Source organism: Enhydra lutris, unplaced genomic scaffold, assembly GCF_002288905.1.
Source record: "Enhydra lutris kenyoni isolate GAN:26980312 unplaced genomic scaffold, ASM228890v2 scaffoldscaffold13, whole genome shotgun sequence".
NCBI classification, from domain to species: Eukaryota; Metazoa; Chordata; class Mammalia; order Carnivora; family Mustelidae; genus Enhydra; species Enhydra lutris.
Genome location: NW_019154097.1, coordinates 54,928,892 through 54,945,242, shown reverse-complemented (window position 1 = coordinate 54,945,242; position 16,351 = coordinate 54,928,892). Strand labels below are relative to the sequence as shown.

General features: G+C 60.4%; 1 protein-coding gene across 3 annotated transcripts in view; it reads left to right on the top strand.

Moving 5' to 3' along the window:
* Positions 1–16,351, top strand: part of LOC111145879 (extracellular leucine rich repeat and fibronectin type III domain containing 1) — a 67,367-nt gene that overhangs the window by 35,511 nt on the left and 15,505 nt on the right. For 2 of the 3 annotated variants that reach the window (XM_022501164.1, XM_022501165.1), the window contains exon 2: positions 2,841–2,978. The gene's annotated coding sequence lies outside the window, so the exon portion shown is untranslated. Of the gene's footprint in view, positions 1–2,840; positions 2,979–13,358; positions 13,471–16,351 lie in introns of all 3 variants that reach the window. The other variant, XM_022501166.1, reaches the window with a different exon arrangement.

Genomic DNA, 16,351 nt, shown 5'->3' with positions numbered 1-16,351 from the left:
CTGGCTCAGGAGCAATTCTATCGATGGGTTTGGGCCTTAGTTTCCCATCTGTAAAATCCTGCACGGATGTGTTCCCGGCTATCACATGGGAACATGGGGCTCCTGGATGGGCGCACCCCCAGATAGCACACAAAAGATGTGTGTGTGCGTTTTCCAGGGTGGGTCCCTGCCTGTGGCTCCTCCAGCCCAGGTGCTCCCTGAGGTTTCAGGGCTCCCAGGCCTGTGGGGTTCAAACAAGCCTGGGCTTGTGTGACCCAGTGGGAGGTGCTCACCATCAACCCCATTCAACAGAGGAAAATCTGAGGCATGGCCTGCCGGGGTTTGTGGTGGTCTCACACATGAGCGTGCTCGGATGCCAGCTCTGTCTGGTGCCTGGTTCCTTTCCGGCGGCTCTCTGCCCCATGAGGCCCGAGGGCCGGCTCCTCCTTTCTGGCCTCAGCAAGCTGCTCCCCCTAGAAACCCCCTCCCAGATCTGCCTACACCTCGCAGCCCCCCAGGGCCAGGGAGGCCCCGTGTATCAGATCACCAGCTTCACCCGAACCCCACCCGCCGCAGATCCCACATTATCGACAAGGTGCTGGGACCCCTATATTTCTAGCTGCGTTGCCGGGCGCGGTCTTAAAGCTCTCAGACTGACTCGGTTCCAGGAGGAGCTCAGCCCCAGAGAGGAGCGAGGCTTCCTGCCAGGCCCTGCGGGTCGACGGGGCTCGGGGCTTGTGCCAGGGATGGCACCGAGAGATGCCCTGGGTTGGGCCGATGAAGGTGAGAATGGGTGTGATTCAGGGGCCGGTGGGTCGGAGCGGCCCAGGCGTGACCTGCCAGCCCGGCCACCCTCTCTGGGCTCAGCCTCTCCAGGCTGTGTGCTGGTGGTGGTGGGGTGTGGGTGCTGGGCTACCACCTGGATCCAGCCTAGAGCCGGCGTGTGGGAGGCCTGGGGTCCAGTGTGCCTGTGAGGAAAGTGGAGGATGTGCGTGCGTGCACAGGCATGTGTACATGTGTGTGAGCAAGCATGTGGGATCCGGGGGTCTGCAGGGGGTGCTCGTGGACAGTGAGATCTCCAGCCCAGGCACCTAGTCCTCGGTTCTGAGAACACAGCCCACTTGCAGGCCACAAGGCACCTCCGTGCTCACCCAGTTTCCGCTCACATGCACGGTGCCCCGGGCTCATGTTCCACCTTCCCAGCTTTGCCGTGAGGTCTGAGCGTGGCCAGGAACCCGCATCCCAGCCCTTCCCGTGGCCCGCCCAGGCTGCAGCCACGCCTTGTGGTTCCAAAGCAGTTTCCTTGTGTAAAACCTGGGATTCTTTGCAAAGTGGGGCTGGGCATACCGTGAGCACTCAAGAAGCTTGCATCCCTGTTCCCCGCCGGCTTCACTCGTGAGGCATGGGTCCTTGTAGCGGCCGGGGAGGCCGTTTTCAGGCTCCCGGGCCCAGGAGAGGAGAGCAGTCCCTGGCCAGGTGGGCAGCAGGGAGAAGGCCTTACCGGCAGGCAACCCATGCGGGCAAAGGTCCGGGGAGCAGGAAGGAAGAGGCGTCCAGGTGCCTGGGCCCCGGGTCTCAGCCTGGGGGCCTCCTCTGGGGCCGCGGGTGCAGAGAGCACACTCTTTCTGTCCCAATCACCTTTTCCAAGATAGGTTTGCCCTTATTAGCATATTCAAACGCAGTCCATTATTATTTCAATTAGCTGTTAGGTAATTAGCTCTAATTGATGAGCATTCCCCCACCTCCCCACATATTTTTTGGTTATTTACATCTGCTTCTAAACCACAATTTCAGGTAATTATGTGCCACTCACTCAGACGTTTGCGCTTGCGCACACATACACGCACGCACACACACACACACACACACACACACACGCACAAGCTCTAACTCACACCACGGGTTCCTTCTTGCCTTCCAGTTCCTGCTCCTGGCCCAGGAGCCTGGGGGTTCTTGGCAGGGGCAGTTTGCACAGCTGGGGCAAAGGGCCCCTCTGGCTCCTGTCCAGGCCTTCCTGAGGGTCACCACCTGGCCTGCAGGGCCTCAGGGGAGTCCCCTTGTCCTGAAGGTGCCACCTGCTCCCCCATCCCGTGCTACCACGCAAGTCGTCGGCATTGTGCCTCCGGGTTTGGTCTGACACTGCACCTTTGTGCTGTGGCCTGGGGCGTGGACACCATTCCCAGCCTCCGCTTCCCTGTCTGCAGAATGGGGACCTAGTGTGCAGGAGTGTGGTTGAGCGGGGGGCATGTATCCAGGTCCACAGTGAGCCTGTGCGTGGCTGCCGGGCCTGCTCCGGGGAAGGAAGGGAGCAGGGAGGGATGCAGCCTCATGGGCAGGTGGGGGAACCAGTTGTGGGCGGACTCACTGGGCCAGCTCAAGCCTCGGCTTCCTGGCTGGTGCCCTCCCATGTCGTCGGGGACCTGGTCTGGAATCCTTGCCCTCTGCTCCCCAGCAAGCACTCGCTTGTGGCGTGGAGCTGGGGCCTGCAGGGAGAGGCCTTGCCCTGGGTCTTTGTGTAGCCCACCTCCATGGGGGGTGAGGGGGTCAGGGAATCAGAGCTGGTCCCCCCACACTCACCTGGGCTGCAGCAGTTGGGGGACCAAGCCAGAAACAGCCGTGACCAAGCACCCGCCCCCTCCACCCTGCCTGTCTGACCTGCCAAAATCCTGCCTCAGGCCACTCCTCTCCCTGCCCTCTGCCCTCAGGGGCGTGGGCCTGCCTGGTGTGCACATGGAGGTGGACTCTCTGTGCATGGGGCCCACAGGACAGATGTCCCCATGGCTTCTGCAGATGGGATCTTGCTCAAGCTGTGACAGCTCCCCGCACCCTTCTCACCGGCGTCCCATTCTGTCTCCCTGCAGTGGCAGCTGCCTGCGTGACCGTGTGCTGTTCCTCGGGGTCCTGGAAGGTGGAGAAGACGTGTATGACCCCTGCAGGGAGGAGCCCGCCAGCCCATACTGCCCTGGTGTGCTGTGTCGCTGCCGGGCCCTAACCGGAAGGTAAGGGGCGCTGTGGCCCGTCCGATGCGCTCAGCATGCGGGGGGTTGGGGGGGCCGGTCCTGAAGACCTGTGTGCTGGGGTCACCACGCAGGCGTTGGGGGAGCCAGGCTCAGGGTCAGGCTCAGCTGGTCCACAGAAACAGGTCCCCACATGGAGCTGCTGCCCAGCCGACGGGGCATTCGGGCCGAGGAACGGGCCACCTCAATGTGTGCACAGTGGGGTAGGGGCTCCACCGTCCCCCCCCAGTGAGTTGGGGTGCCATGTGGGTTTCATCCTTTGCCACCTCGCGGAGCTGGGCGCCATGCTGTGCGCTTCCGTTACATGTCGTAGGCCAAGTGTACGATGCGCCGTGTGTTAACAGGACTCACCCCGTGTATTTGAAAAACAGGGTCTCCTATGGAGAAAGTGACCCGGAATGCCGACTTGAGCGCCTTAGGAAGGGGAATCAGGCAGCCTTCCGGTGGCACAGTGGGTGTCCTCGCGGCCTGGGGTGCTGGGCCTGCCAGGAGTTAGCTTCCTCAGCACTGTCCCAGGTCACATAACTCCTCTTGCCACCTGTGCATTGGACTCCGCCGTTGGGGGCCCTTCCTGCAGGGCTGGGACTGACTTCTGTTTGCAAACCCAGTTCTGGCGCAGGTGCTCCTACCCGGTAGGTGGCCCATCTGTTGGAGCTGGGTTGTCCTGGCTCACGTGACCATCAGGGGGTCAGTGACTCGATACCTTAAAATGTGTGTTTTAGGGTTTGGAGTTTTGCAGTATGTCGCTTACCTGCCGCATCCAGGCATCGCAGTCGTGATACTCAGGCTCTTCCGATTCTGATGGACCGAGAGAGGGAGCGTTTGGGGATACGGGGCTCTGTCCTTGGTGACAGGGAGGAGCAGAGACTCCTAGAACTTCCAAGGGCATGCCTTCTTCTGCTGGTGTCAGACGGCTCCGCAGCCTTTTCCGTGGCTTTAGCAGGAGACTTCCAGGAGGGGAGCGCCGAGGAGGGAGGAGAGCCCACCATGAGAAGAAAAAGCAGGGCGTTTTGGACAGAGGGACCAGCTGGGGAAGCAGAGCTGAGGCGGGACAAGCTTAGTGTGTGTGAGGTTCATGGGGAGACCGGGCATGCTGGAACCTGTGGGCGTGGGAGTCACGGGGTTGCAGGGCGGACGGGGGCTAGGTCACAGGGCGGGTGAAGCTGCCTGGTCATGTTCCTCCAGATGTCTGTGGAGTGCCTGCCATCTGCCAGATACTGTGGAGCTAGAGACACACATCCCTCTAGGAGCGCCGAGTCTAGAACGAGGGAAGGGGTGTGAGAACGTACGGTTCATTCCACGTGACGGCCGCGTCCCTTCAGCGGACATCAGGAAAGCCTGGGATGAGGGGCTGCGGTCTGACCCCATCCCTGCCACTCATTTCATGGGACAGTGAACAGCACCTACCCCTCCATAGGCCTCAGTTTCCCTGTCTGAAACATGAGAGTGTCCCCAAGGACTGTCCTGAAGGATGTCCCCTGAGGCTAAGAGATACTGAGAGGGCAGCGTGTGTGGTCTGGGGTCGGGGTCAACTCTGACCATGCCAGGACACAGAGACCCACGCAGCAGCGGGGCGGGCGGGCCACCACAGGCCGACAGCACCCTTCAGAGGTGCTGGGGCAGTTGGGTCTGGGCTGGGTGGACTTGACGGTGCTGACCCCAGGGCATGGGCCAGCCCGAGCAGGATTTTGGCCAAGACTCCTGGAGATAGCCCTGTGCTTTCCCACCTCTGTGCATTTGCATAGAGCACCCTGTCTCCCCACTCTGCCTATCCTTGGGGTGGTATGGGTGTGCCACAGACCCCATTCTGATGACTTTTGCATGTAAAGTGTTGAAAATCACCTACTACCTCTGACCTCCTGTTTCTTATCTGTAAAGTGGAGTAATAACCTCTCCCAGAAGGTGAGCATTCAGCAGGACGTGCAAGTTGCTCGGTATACAGTAGGCACTTAAGAAATGCTGGTGGTTATGCCCCCATTTCTGAGCACAAGACAGCAGAGTCTCTGGGACGTCACGTCCGAGCAATGTTTATTCTCTGCCTTCTTCGAAGCCCACACTCAGGCTTCCCTGAGTTGGTCCCAGGTCCCTGGAGACAAGGGGGAGCCCGGTAGGGCTCAGTCCCCTGTCAGCCCCAGACCCGTCCGTCTCCGTCCTCTCCTTCACCTCAGGGCCGCATGTTCTGCATCTCCTGAGCCTGGCTGGTGGCAGTCGCTGAGCGAGTGTGCGCCTAATGAATGGAGAGATGTTTCCTATCCTGGCCCACCTAGGCTGCAGGTGGGGGACCAGATGGCCTGAGGCTCCTGCAGGGTCCGGCAGAGGCGTGCGGACACCACACAGTGATTCAGGAACGTGGGTGCGGGGTGCACTGTTCCCGAGATCCCGCACAGACACAACGTTTTATCATGCAGCGAGTTGAACTTTCTCAGTTCTATTCCTGCCTCTCTCCCTCCCTCCGTTTCCTGGTCCTGAGGCCTCGTCCCTGGAAGTTGCTTTACTGAAGCAATGACTAAGAGGCCAGAAGGAGGCTTCTGTGTGTACTGATGACCCCAGGTGACCTGCTGGCCCCAACCCAGCCCTGGGCCTGGCCCTGTGTTCAGCACCAGGGACAGAGCCATAGCCAGCCCCACGCTGGGCCCCTGGGTACCATGGAAGGCATGCTGGGAAATGGGGTCTGGGGGCCAGCAGAGGCAGACCAGCCTCCACTGTAAGACCTCTGCCCCCAGGCCTCAGTCTTCTTCTCTGGGAAGTGGGGGTGATGCTTTCCCCAGCACAGGCTGGCATGACACACGGGTGACTTGCCCAAGGCCACCCACCTTCTCCCTTGCACGTCCTGCCCCTCCCCCAGCCTTCCGACAGTCCCCCTTCCCTCCCCCCTTCCCAGAGCAGAGTTATTTATCTGCCTGATGGTGACAGGCGGCAGTGGCTGGAGTTAGAGCTGCTGTCCGGAGATCAGCTGGCGGCTGCAGAGCAAACAGCCCGAGCTAATTAGCAAAAGGTCACTCCAGCTGCTCGAGCCCCGCTTCTGAAGTCAGACCTCACAAGTCGGGCTGGAAGGAACCTGGGACTTTGAGTTAGTGGTTTGGTTACCAGGACAGCTTCAAACCGCTGGCCACGGCTCATCGCCTGACTGCCCGGCCCACGACTCTAGGCTTCATTCGCCTAGAGATTCCCAGCACCAGGGGTCCAGCCGTCCGCCCACTGCCCCAGGCTGGACAGTCCACAGAGACTGCATCCCCAGCCCATGTCGGAGGGCAGGCCTCCCCCACAGGGCCCAGGGACAGACTGTCCCCAGCGGCAGAAGTGTGGGGCTGGGCAGTAGCCGCCCATGTGCCCCCACATTCCCTCTGTGTTCTTACTGTTTTTCTTTAAGTAAATTCACTTTTAAAAAACTTAAATAAATACATTTATTTAAAAGGGAAGTTTTATAGCACTACTACAAATGGAAAACAAGCCTCCTTTGCCATAAATAGAATTCATAATCATAAAAATAAATTCAGTGGAAACAAAACAACGTTATTAAATTCTAGTTAGATGCTGTAGCCCGGGGAGGCTTGGAGCCCAAGGCCTGCTCTTGCTTTATTAAAAAGGGAGAACAGGAAGTGTGCAGAGGTGTTCAACACTTACCAGCCCCAAACCGAGACTTTCTTTTTGATGTAGTTAGAAGCCTTGAAAAGAATTACATTGAAGGTAACTTTCTTCATAAGAGAATTCAGCATTATTTTCTGCTGCATCAGCCAGGGATTTGGTTTTGCTGCATGAAATGGAGACCCTGCATGAAACGGAGACCCTGTCTTATGATTGAGCCCCACATAGAGGTTCTCCTTTCTCGTGGAAATATAGGGTGGCCGTAGTGTTGGTGCACAGCCCGAGGAAGCTGTCAGTCATCACCCCACATAGACTTCTTCTTAGACATTCTTAGCATTTGTCCTCATGGCCTCGAGATGGCGGCGGCTCCTCCAGCCATCGAGTCTGCATTCCAGGCAGCAATAGCAGTGGTGAAGAGAAAGGAGTGTGCTGGCGGAGTCGGTTCCTTATTATCAGGAAGATCATGGTGGGCACTGGAGCCTGTGCTCTCACCCACCATGGTCCACTGTTGCCTCACGGACATTCTCACTGAAGAGTTTGCCTGTTGGCTATATATTGATGTGCTGTCTGTCATTTTCCAGGCAGTAGACCCCGGGCGTGAGGTTACATGCTGGCATCTGTGGAAAGAGTCACAACCCGTCCCAGGACACCCTCCTGGAGCCTGCCCTTCCCCCATACCTGGCTTCTGCTGCCCATAGTGGGCCCAGCTCAGGGTGGACCCTGCGCTGTCCCCACTCCCCTTCCCTGAAGAATAGGCTGTCCTCACCACCTGTGGGGCGAGGTGGGGGGTGTTGCTGGAGAGGGTCCAGGCTCAAGCTGCCCACCTCTGGGCTGCCATGGGAAGGGAGCAGCCCCTCCCCTCCCCTCCCCTTCCCCCACAGCTCTCTTGGGGTCCTGGTTCCCCATGCTCCCTCTCCAGCCTCCCTGAAGCCCCTCCTTGGCGGTTTGGTCTCTCAGCTGGCAGCCTGACCGGCCACAGGGCTGCATTGCTGCTGCTATAGGTCTTAATTTGTTTTCTCATTTCCCTGTGGAATGCGTACCCTGGGTTTCTGGCTCTAATGAGCAGGAGGAGTGGGCGGGCCTCGGGGTGCCTCCCGCCTCTGGCCTCTCTCTGGCTTGCAGGCCCTGGGGACCCCTTCTCTGTCCGTGCAGGGCTCCTGACTTGGCCCCTCCTTGCCACGGGCTTTGCTTTTCTGCCTGAGCTGCTTCTCTCCTCCTCCCGTCATAGACGTTATTCCTGCCTCTGGCCTTTGACCCCTATTTTTGCCACCAGTGCAGGGGTCCCACTGCAGACCCCATTGCTAACCAGCTGTGCAGTTGGGGGCAAGTCACTTAACCTCTCTGTGTTCTTTGTGTGACGGGGACAACAGCAGCTTTTCCTCAGATCTCTGATAAAGTGAACGAGAGGCGCCCCACCTGTGCCTCTCCTGTCCTCTCCCCACCAACTCCGGCTTTGTGGATGTCCACATTCTGCACACATGTGTGTAAGCATCTCTGCGTAGGTGTCCCCATGACCCTGGGGAGCTGGGGGCTGCTGTGCCTGTTGTCATCCTTTCCTGCCCCCTGGCTCCACATGGTCAGCGCCAGTGACTCACAGCGGCCTGGTGCCCCAGCCCCAGCCTGTGAACCCTGAATCCGGCATTGGAAGTGGGGCTGGGGGTCTGTGGAGAGGGGGAGGGTCTGGCAGGGAGGCCTGGTGCGGCCATGGGGTTGATGGGAGAGGAGGGGAGGTGGTCGGGGGAGAGAGGCTTGGAGGAGGCCAGTGATGGGAGAGGTGGAGAGCCCAGTGTGGGGAGAGGTTTGGAGCAGACCAGCGATGGGAGAGGTGGGGAGCTGGTGGGAGAGGCTTGGAGCAGGCGAGTGATGGGAGAGGAGGGGAGCTGGTGGGGGGAGAGAGGCTTGGAGCAGCCCAGAGGAAACGAGCAGACAGGGCTGTTTCTCACAGTAATGATCTGATACGGAGGGACGTGGCCCAGAGCTCTGGCAAGGCTTCTCTGCCAGGATGAGGCGGGGAGGACGTATTGGGCTGGGGGAGGTCTCCCTTCCTGAGCACCTACTCTGCACAGGCTCTCCATCCTAGTCCAGAAGACTCTGCACCACCTCCAGTACTGGGCCTTCTGGTCCAGGGGCCCTGAATAACTACCCCAAGGTCTGCAGGTGGAGGGAGGTTGTGAGTCCTGCCCAAGGCATGTGCCTGGGGGGGTCTGACATGCGCCCACCTTGCGGAAGTATCTGGGCTCTCTGATGGGGAAGAGGGTACACAGAGCCGCCTGCAGGGACTCTGCTCCAGGCTGGCCCTCGCCCTGGCACACGGATGTCCCCAGCCTGGCCGCTTGGCGCTGGGCCCTGAAATGCGGTGTGTACGTCGACGGGCAGCTCTTCTGGGCTTGCCAGCGGCTGCTCTGAGTCTCCTGGGGAAGGCAGGTGGGGGCAGGGCCTGTGCTGCTGTCCTACTGTGTGCTCCCACAAGCCTAGTTCTGGATGGGGATGAGGCTCGGTGGGGGGCGCCGACCCTCCTGCCCCAAGACAGGACCATGAGTGCAGACCAGGCTTGGAGCAACAGGGCTTCCCGCATCTCCACTATTCCAGGTGGGGCCTGGGACACAGCCCCCACCCCCTGACAGGAGGGCCTCGGGCAGGCTGTCATGTCTCCTCCTGAGCATCTCTGCCTTTCTGAGTCTGGGTTTGAGCTCTTTTGAGTCCGCCAGGGTTGGCCTTCCCCATTTTTGCCTCCGGGAGCATCTAGGCGGGCCTGAGGTGTCCAGGGTCCTGACCACCCGCGCAGTGTCAGCAAGCTGAGTGCCACCCGTCCCTCCTTGCCACGCCCCGGAGGTGAGCTCCCCACCAGCAGTACCTGGTCAGGTAGCCCTGACCCCCTCTAGTGCCCCTTTCTGCATCCAGGGTCTGGTGTGGACACATGTGTCCGGGCGGATGTCTGTGGCTCAGAGATAGCTCCCTTCCCCAGTCCCGTCCACCCTGGTCTTGTCCGCAGTCCCTCCTCCGTGTGTGGCTAGGACAGGACCCCTGCACCTGTCCCGTGTGCGTACCGTTGGAGCCCTTCATAGCTGGGCTGTGTGTGTTGTGGCCGGTGTCAGCACAGTGGACACGCACCTGCTACCCATGAGAATGCATCATGATGCCAGCCCACATGTGGGATGGGCCACAGCCATGACAGCTTCCGGTTATTCTGCAGGGTCCCTGCAGACTCACGGTTCAGGGTCACAGACCACACCTTCTAACTCGAAACAGCCCCTTCTCTGCTCCTGGCATCCGCATTTCTCCTGCCTTGACATGCTTCCTCTCATGTGCCCCCTTAGAAGCTGGTGTCCCCGAAGTTCCTGCCCCTTCTCATGCTGCATCCGTTGTCCTGCCTTGGGGTCTGGGGTCAGCTACGTCCCCATGCAGACAGCGCTGGTTCTCTGCCCAATGCAGGCCATGGGGACAGAGGAACCCCAGATCAGCATGGCTCTCTGAAGTTCTTATAACCCAGATGTACCCATGTCCCCAGCTCCCAGACCGACGGCCGGGCATCAGCGGCTCCCTGGGGTGGTCTGCACACCCTCTAGGGTAGGGTTTCTCCATGTCGCTGTGTCAGGACGGCTTGTGCATCTCTGTGGCTGCGTGATAGCTTTTTGTCATGGCTGCACCGCTGGGAGCTATGTGTCTGCCTATGGACGAGTGTTTGGGTAACGTCCGGTTTGGGGCTATCCCAAGTGCGGCTGCTGTGTACACCCTGGACTCCCATGTGCTCTGTCAGGCGTATCTCTGCCTCTTGGCTCCGCCCACATCCCTCCCTTGCCCCTCACTGACCGGGCTCCTGCCCCCTCTCCCACCGACTGCAGATGCTTCTGCTCGATTCCCTGCACACCCACGGTTGTCCTGCAACAGTCCCTTTTCCATCGACAGCCAGAGTCGTCATTCGTCCTCTGTGCCAAAGCTTCAGTGGCTCCCTATTACCCCTGAGATAACATCCTGTCTCCGGCAGGGGCGCTGGGGTGAGATCAAGGCTCCCAGCAGCCTCATGGGTCTTTTCACCCCCACCCTTCTGGCTCTTCCAGCCTCCTTGGCCCTTCCCCTGCCCTGTCTCCCCCACTGCCTTTGTAGGGTTGGTCTTTCTCTGTTCAAGTCTCTGCAGAAATGTCAGCTCTCTGGGGGAGCCCTCCTGGGCCCACAAGACCAGGCTGCGTCCCCGGCTGACCCACATACTGGTTGAAACTTGGGCGTCCCTCTGCAGCCCATTAGCCCTGCCTCTGGCTCATGGCAGGGACCCGCTCGCCAGGTGTGGACTCTGAATGGGCAGGGCAGAGCTGCAGCCCCCATGGTGTGGGTACACGATCGGGGAGCCCCAGAGTGGCGTGGTCAGTCATCCAGCGGGTCCGCAGAATGAGGGACTGCCGACATGGAGCCTGTGGGGACGTGCTCTTCCCAGGGCAGCTGACATGTATACAGAGCTGTCTTGAGAGCCAAGGACATAGCAGGGCCCAGAGGGCTCGCCTCGGACAGTGGAGGGATGGGCACTGTGGTCCAGCAAGGAGGACATCCCTGGGGAGGCCCATGGCTCCTGCAGCCTGGCCCTGGCGGGCTCTGGCCACCCCCACCTCTGTCCCGGCCCCAGCCCAGTCCACAGCATCCCAGCATGCTTTCCCTTGTGAGCCCAGCCTGGCCCGACACCTCTCCTTTTCAACCCCACGGCACACCTGCTGTCCTCCTCAGGAGGAAGCCCGCATCCCCGAACCTGGCCCCCCCGCCTGGACAAAGCCTCTACGCATTACCTCTTTTGGGAAGAAGAAGGCAGAACCAAGGTGGGGGGAGGTGAATTCTCTAGCCTGGTCCGTGGGCTTCCTCCTCCTGCTTTTCATTTCCCCAGAGGCCTTGCGGATTACGTCAAGCCCCTTGTCCGTGCCGGGGGCCGGGTGGGGAGGGAGGCCTGTCCGGCCTCCAGAAGGGGCACTGGACCATCTTCAGCAGCCCAGCCCGACCTGGGCGTGGGGACAGGGGGTAGACCAGATGGCCCTTTGTCCCAGCCTTGTGTGGCAGGACTGGTAGCGTGGGGTTCTGACCCCGAGTCCCTCAAAGCCCCTTCCTGCTCCTGGTCCCCGCGGGCCCTTGAGACCACCTCTCCCTTCCCGGCGGGACTGGCTCTCCTCCTCCCCTGAGCCTCCTTCCTGTCTTCGTACTTGGGTCTCTCTTCATGGGATGGGTTGGTATGGTTATTTTGATCATACCGTGCGAACGTTGCTTCGTTATTACGGGAATCAACCGCAGCTAAATACCGAGTTCGCTCAGCCACGCTTTCTCCGGTGGCCCCGGGGCTGTCCCACCCACTCTCCCGGCCTGGCCTCCCCACAGCTTCCACCTGTTTTCTCCTCAGCAGAGCGAGGACGTGCACGCTTCTCCGCTCCTTCGCGATGCTGCGTGTGTGCTAACGTTTACAGAAATGTGCGACGGCGCTGGTAAAGTCAGAACTCCGTGGCGGGAAGCCGCCGTTCCTGTAACAGACTCCCAGCCCTGCGGGGCCACTGTGGGCCTCCCACGAGGCCGTCACCAGCCAGGTGGCATCTCTGTCTGCCAACCTGGGCACTTGACCCCGCTGCTCCAAGGCCCCTGTGGGTACTAGAGTGGCAGGCAGATGGGGGCAGCCTCCTCCCACTCCCCAAACCCCCAGCCCTGGGCTATGGCACAGCCCCAATGCCCTGGGGCTGCGGGAGGGCTAGAGAGGGCTCAGGAGAGCAAACAAAGCCTTTGTCCTGGTTGTGCCACAATCTTCTGTGTGACCTGGGGAAAATGCCTTTCCTTCTCGGGGCCTGAGTGCACACCCTCACAAGGCTGAGGCCAATGTTGGGAGGTTCTCTCAATGTGGTTCCTTAGGCACCCGGCTTCGTGGCCACCCCCGTCTGCCGCTGCCCAGCCCTGGCCTGGGCCGGGCACACAGCCGCTTTCAACACCATCAGATGAAGAAAGGCCAGAGCTCAGGGCCATCAGTCAGCTTGCCTGTTTGCTGGGCGCCAAGTTACACACCTGCCAAGCTCCATCCGTCCAACCTTTCCTCTGCGCCTGGTCAGAGGCAGGAGGGGCTCAGGTTTCAGGAGGGCTGTGAGGGAGGGACTGTCTCCAGACACCACGGGTCAACATTAGTGCTCTGACGACCAGGACGGGGGACACCCATGACCAGGGCAGCCCTGGAACAGAAAGGAGAAGATCTGTTTCCCCTCTCTCCTCTCCTGTGACCCTCAGGCTCTTTCTTCCCCTCTCTGGTCCTCAGTGCTCCCGTCTCTGCAAGGGGGGCCATGCACACCTTGCCGAAGGCCCCAGGCCTGCAGCTTCAGGGGCTGGTACCCCCACCTTGTGTTCAGCCTAGTGAGGGGCCGAGGAGCCTGGGCTTGGTCCTCAAGGCCAGAGAAAACAAAGCATGAGCCAGAATCTGTGTCCCAACCAGGGCAGAGGGCACGTGGCCCATGGCACAAACGCAGACACCCAGACCCTACACTGGACCTGTCGAATCAGGAGTAGAGATGGGTCCCGGAAGTCTCTGTTTTGTAAAGGCTCACGAGTGATGCTGACCGTTCTCCTGGTTCTAGGCACCTCCCTGCTGGGGGCAGTGCCCTCTCTGACATCCAGCCTCTCCTTGCACACCTCTGGCGACAGGGAGCTCAGTCGCACACAGCAGCCCATTCCTTTCCAAAACATTTAAAAATGTATTATAAAATATTGCAGACGTTTCAAAGATTTAAGAACTCTCAAATAAATATTTCACTAATTATGAAATATTTAATACAGCTAAAGGTGTGAAGAGAGATACCCTGAGAACCCGAACGCCGTCCCCTCCAGCTGAGTGTCAGTCCCCGCACGCTGCCCGGGACCTAGGGAAGCCCTGAAGGGGTGCGAGAAGGTGGGTGTTCCAGTGTTCCTCGCCCCCCCCCCACCCCTGCCAGAGCCTCTGTGTGCCCCTCTCAGACCATCCCCACCCGCCACCTTTCTTTCTGAACTTTCCATTGTGGTAAAACACACCAAAATTGGGCTCATGGGCTCCGTACGTCTTGATCTTTGTGCAATGCCGCCTAGATGTTTCCCAGTGAGGCCGCGTGTGTTAAACCTTGGTGAGCAGACTCAGGGAACTCTCTGGGAGGGTGAATGGGTCCACCCCAGGGCCTGGGGGGCCCTCCTCTGCAGGTGGCCTCTCAGCCAGACACCCCCACACCCTCCGTCCTGCCTTCACGTCCGTGCTCCGCCAGCTCCGTCACTTTCAGACGCGCCCTCCTGGGCCTGTTGGCTGCATGACGTGTGGGTAGGTACTGGGGCTCTGGGGCCAAGGTGCCTGGGTTTCAATCCTGCCCCATGACTAAGCAGCTGTGGAAACTCAACCAAGTTCATTAACAACTTTGTGCCTCTTTGGTTAGGTGGGTAGTACTAGTTCCTGCTTCACAGGACTGGCCCCAGTACTAAATAGTTTGATAGACGAGAGTTTAGCTCCTAGAAGGTGCTATAGGAGTGTGGGCTCTGGTCATGTTCCTTGGAGTCTGGAGCCAGACGCTCTGAGCACAGGCTGAGCCGTGCTGCCTAGAGCCGGGTCATCACCTTCTCTGTTCTCCCTGCTATATCTCTATTAAGTCAGCCAGTTACCTTCTCAGGTGGCCACATTGACCTGTCCAACCGGCTCTCGCTTCATTCTCTTCCCCAGAGGTGATGTGGAGCCATGCTGACCCCTTCCTGGCATGGTTTTTGCCCTGTGGTATTCGTCAAGCTGGAGGGAGTGCTTGGCTCCCGGTCCTGGCCTCCAGCCTCCGTCCCCTTCCTACAGGTTCTCAGAGTTCACCCAGGCTGCTGCTCACACGGATGAGGACAGAGCCCGGAGACCTCCCCAGATAGCCCTGTGGGTGCCCCCCAGCCCCTGGATGTGTTCTGCACCTCCCCCGACTCTGCGGTCACTCTGGGTGTGTGGTCACTCTGCCACCCAGGCACTGCCCTGTCTTGTGCATGCCTGATAACTGGCCCTATCCCCTGTGGGAGGCTTGGTCCCCATGAATGTCACACTGTCCTCTAGGAGCCTTTGGGGAGGAGCGAGTAGGGGCAGGTGCCCCTGGCCTCCTAGCACCTGCTGGGCAGTCCAGGGACTGGGGTGGTGACCCCTGGAGTCCCAACACTATGTCCCAGAGCCCTTCCCTGAAGTCCCCACCCCTGTAGCCGTCCCCGGGGCCTGATACTGGGGGGGCAGGGTGCGGGCGGCCAGGGGGGAAAGCAGCTCCCTCCACGCACAGAGGCAAGGCCAGTGGCCGGTGGCATCTCAGGTGACAGACGGCCGGCCGACAGACGGAGGCCCAGAGCCAGGCGGGCAGGCGGTGAGGGGGCGGAGGCAGTGTGAACCGAGGCAGTAATGTGCTTGGCGATGAAGGATCGAGTCGCTGAGGGGAGCGCGTCCTCACACCCCACTTGGGTGCTTTCCAGCACTGTCAATTACTCCGAGAATTGAATGTCCTCCAGCTGCTCCGGCGGTCGGACTCCTGCCCGCCGCGAGACAATAATTAGACACCCGTGTGTGCGTGCGGGTGTGTGCACGTGAGGTGCGGTGGGGGCAGGCAGAGGGCCCAGGGCTGCGGGGTCGCACTCTGGGGACACACACGTGCGGTCGCCATACACACTTCCTCCCTGTGGGTCTCAGGGCGCTCAATACAGACCTCCCAGACCCTCACCTCGAAGCTGCCTGGGAGGGGGACCCGGGTCAACGTCTCAGCCCAGCCCCCTGCCCACCACGCTTCCCGGCTTCCAGTTTCACTGACCTTGGCCCTTTGAAGGCTCCATGAGAGGCTCTATTTAGAACAGCGGCATATGGACCTCGTTGGATTTCTTGCTCAGACATATGCTGGGAGGCATGGCACAGCCAGACGCGCTCCAGTCCCCCTCCCCAGCCACACACACAGGGTGAGGCCTGGCCGGAGCCGTCGCCGGCCCCACATGGTGGTCCCCAGCACCCCTGGACCTCAGGAACATGGGTGGGACTGTGGGAGAGGGGAGCCCGCCATCCGAGGGCGTCTGCGGTCACTTCTCACCTGGGAAGGGTCCCCGAGCACCTCTTCTCCCAAACGCCCCACCCCCCAGAACACAGACCAGTGTGCTGCTGGGGGGATAGCATCAGGGAGAATGGAGCCTGTGTTCCCCACCTAGAGGAGGGGCGGGGGGCTGCCAGGTGCCCCCTCCCCAGGGGACACGGGACATGTTCTACATGTTCTTAAAATATGTCTGTGTCCCTCCATGGGTCAGAGGCTGTGCCGCTGGCTGCCCAGCTCCCACCGGGACTTCCTTTCATGTCCTCGTCCAGCTGGCTGAGTGCAGTCCCTTCCCCAGTGCCGTCTGGCAGGGGGCTCCGGCTGTGCATGCGAGGGTTCATGCTCAGCTCCTTGCACTTGGGAGCTCTGCTCTTCGCACAGCAAGGAGAGCTGAGGGGTCCGGCTTGGTCCTTCCCCACCCTGAGCTTTCCGGGGCCCTGACCCCTGGCTGGGCCCCCCAGCAGCCTCCACTCCCCTGCCGTCAGCCTGATGTTGGGGGGCAGTCTCTGGTCGCCTCCGTGGCCCCTGTCCCCGAGCCCCGGCCCCTCCCCACCCCCGCAGAGCGTTTCGATGACTAACAGCAGAGCGGCCCCTTCCAGATCAATCCCGTTCCTGGTCTCACGGCTCTAATTAATGTTTGCTGTGTCATTAGATTGATTTTTTTATGGACTCCGAGAGCTGGCGGGGCCTCAGAGGGACAGCTGTGGGCCGACTGCAGCCCATCCCCTG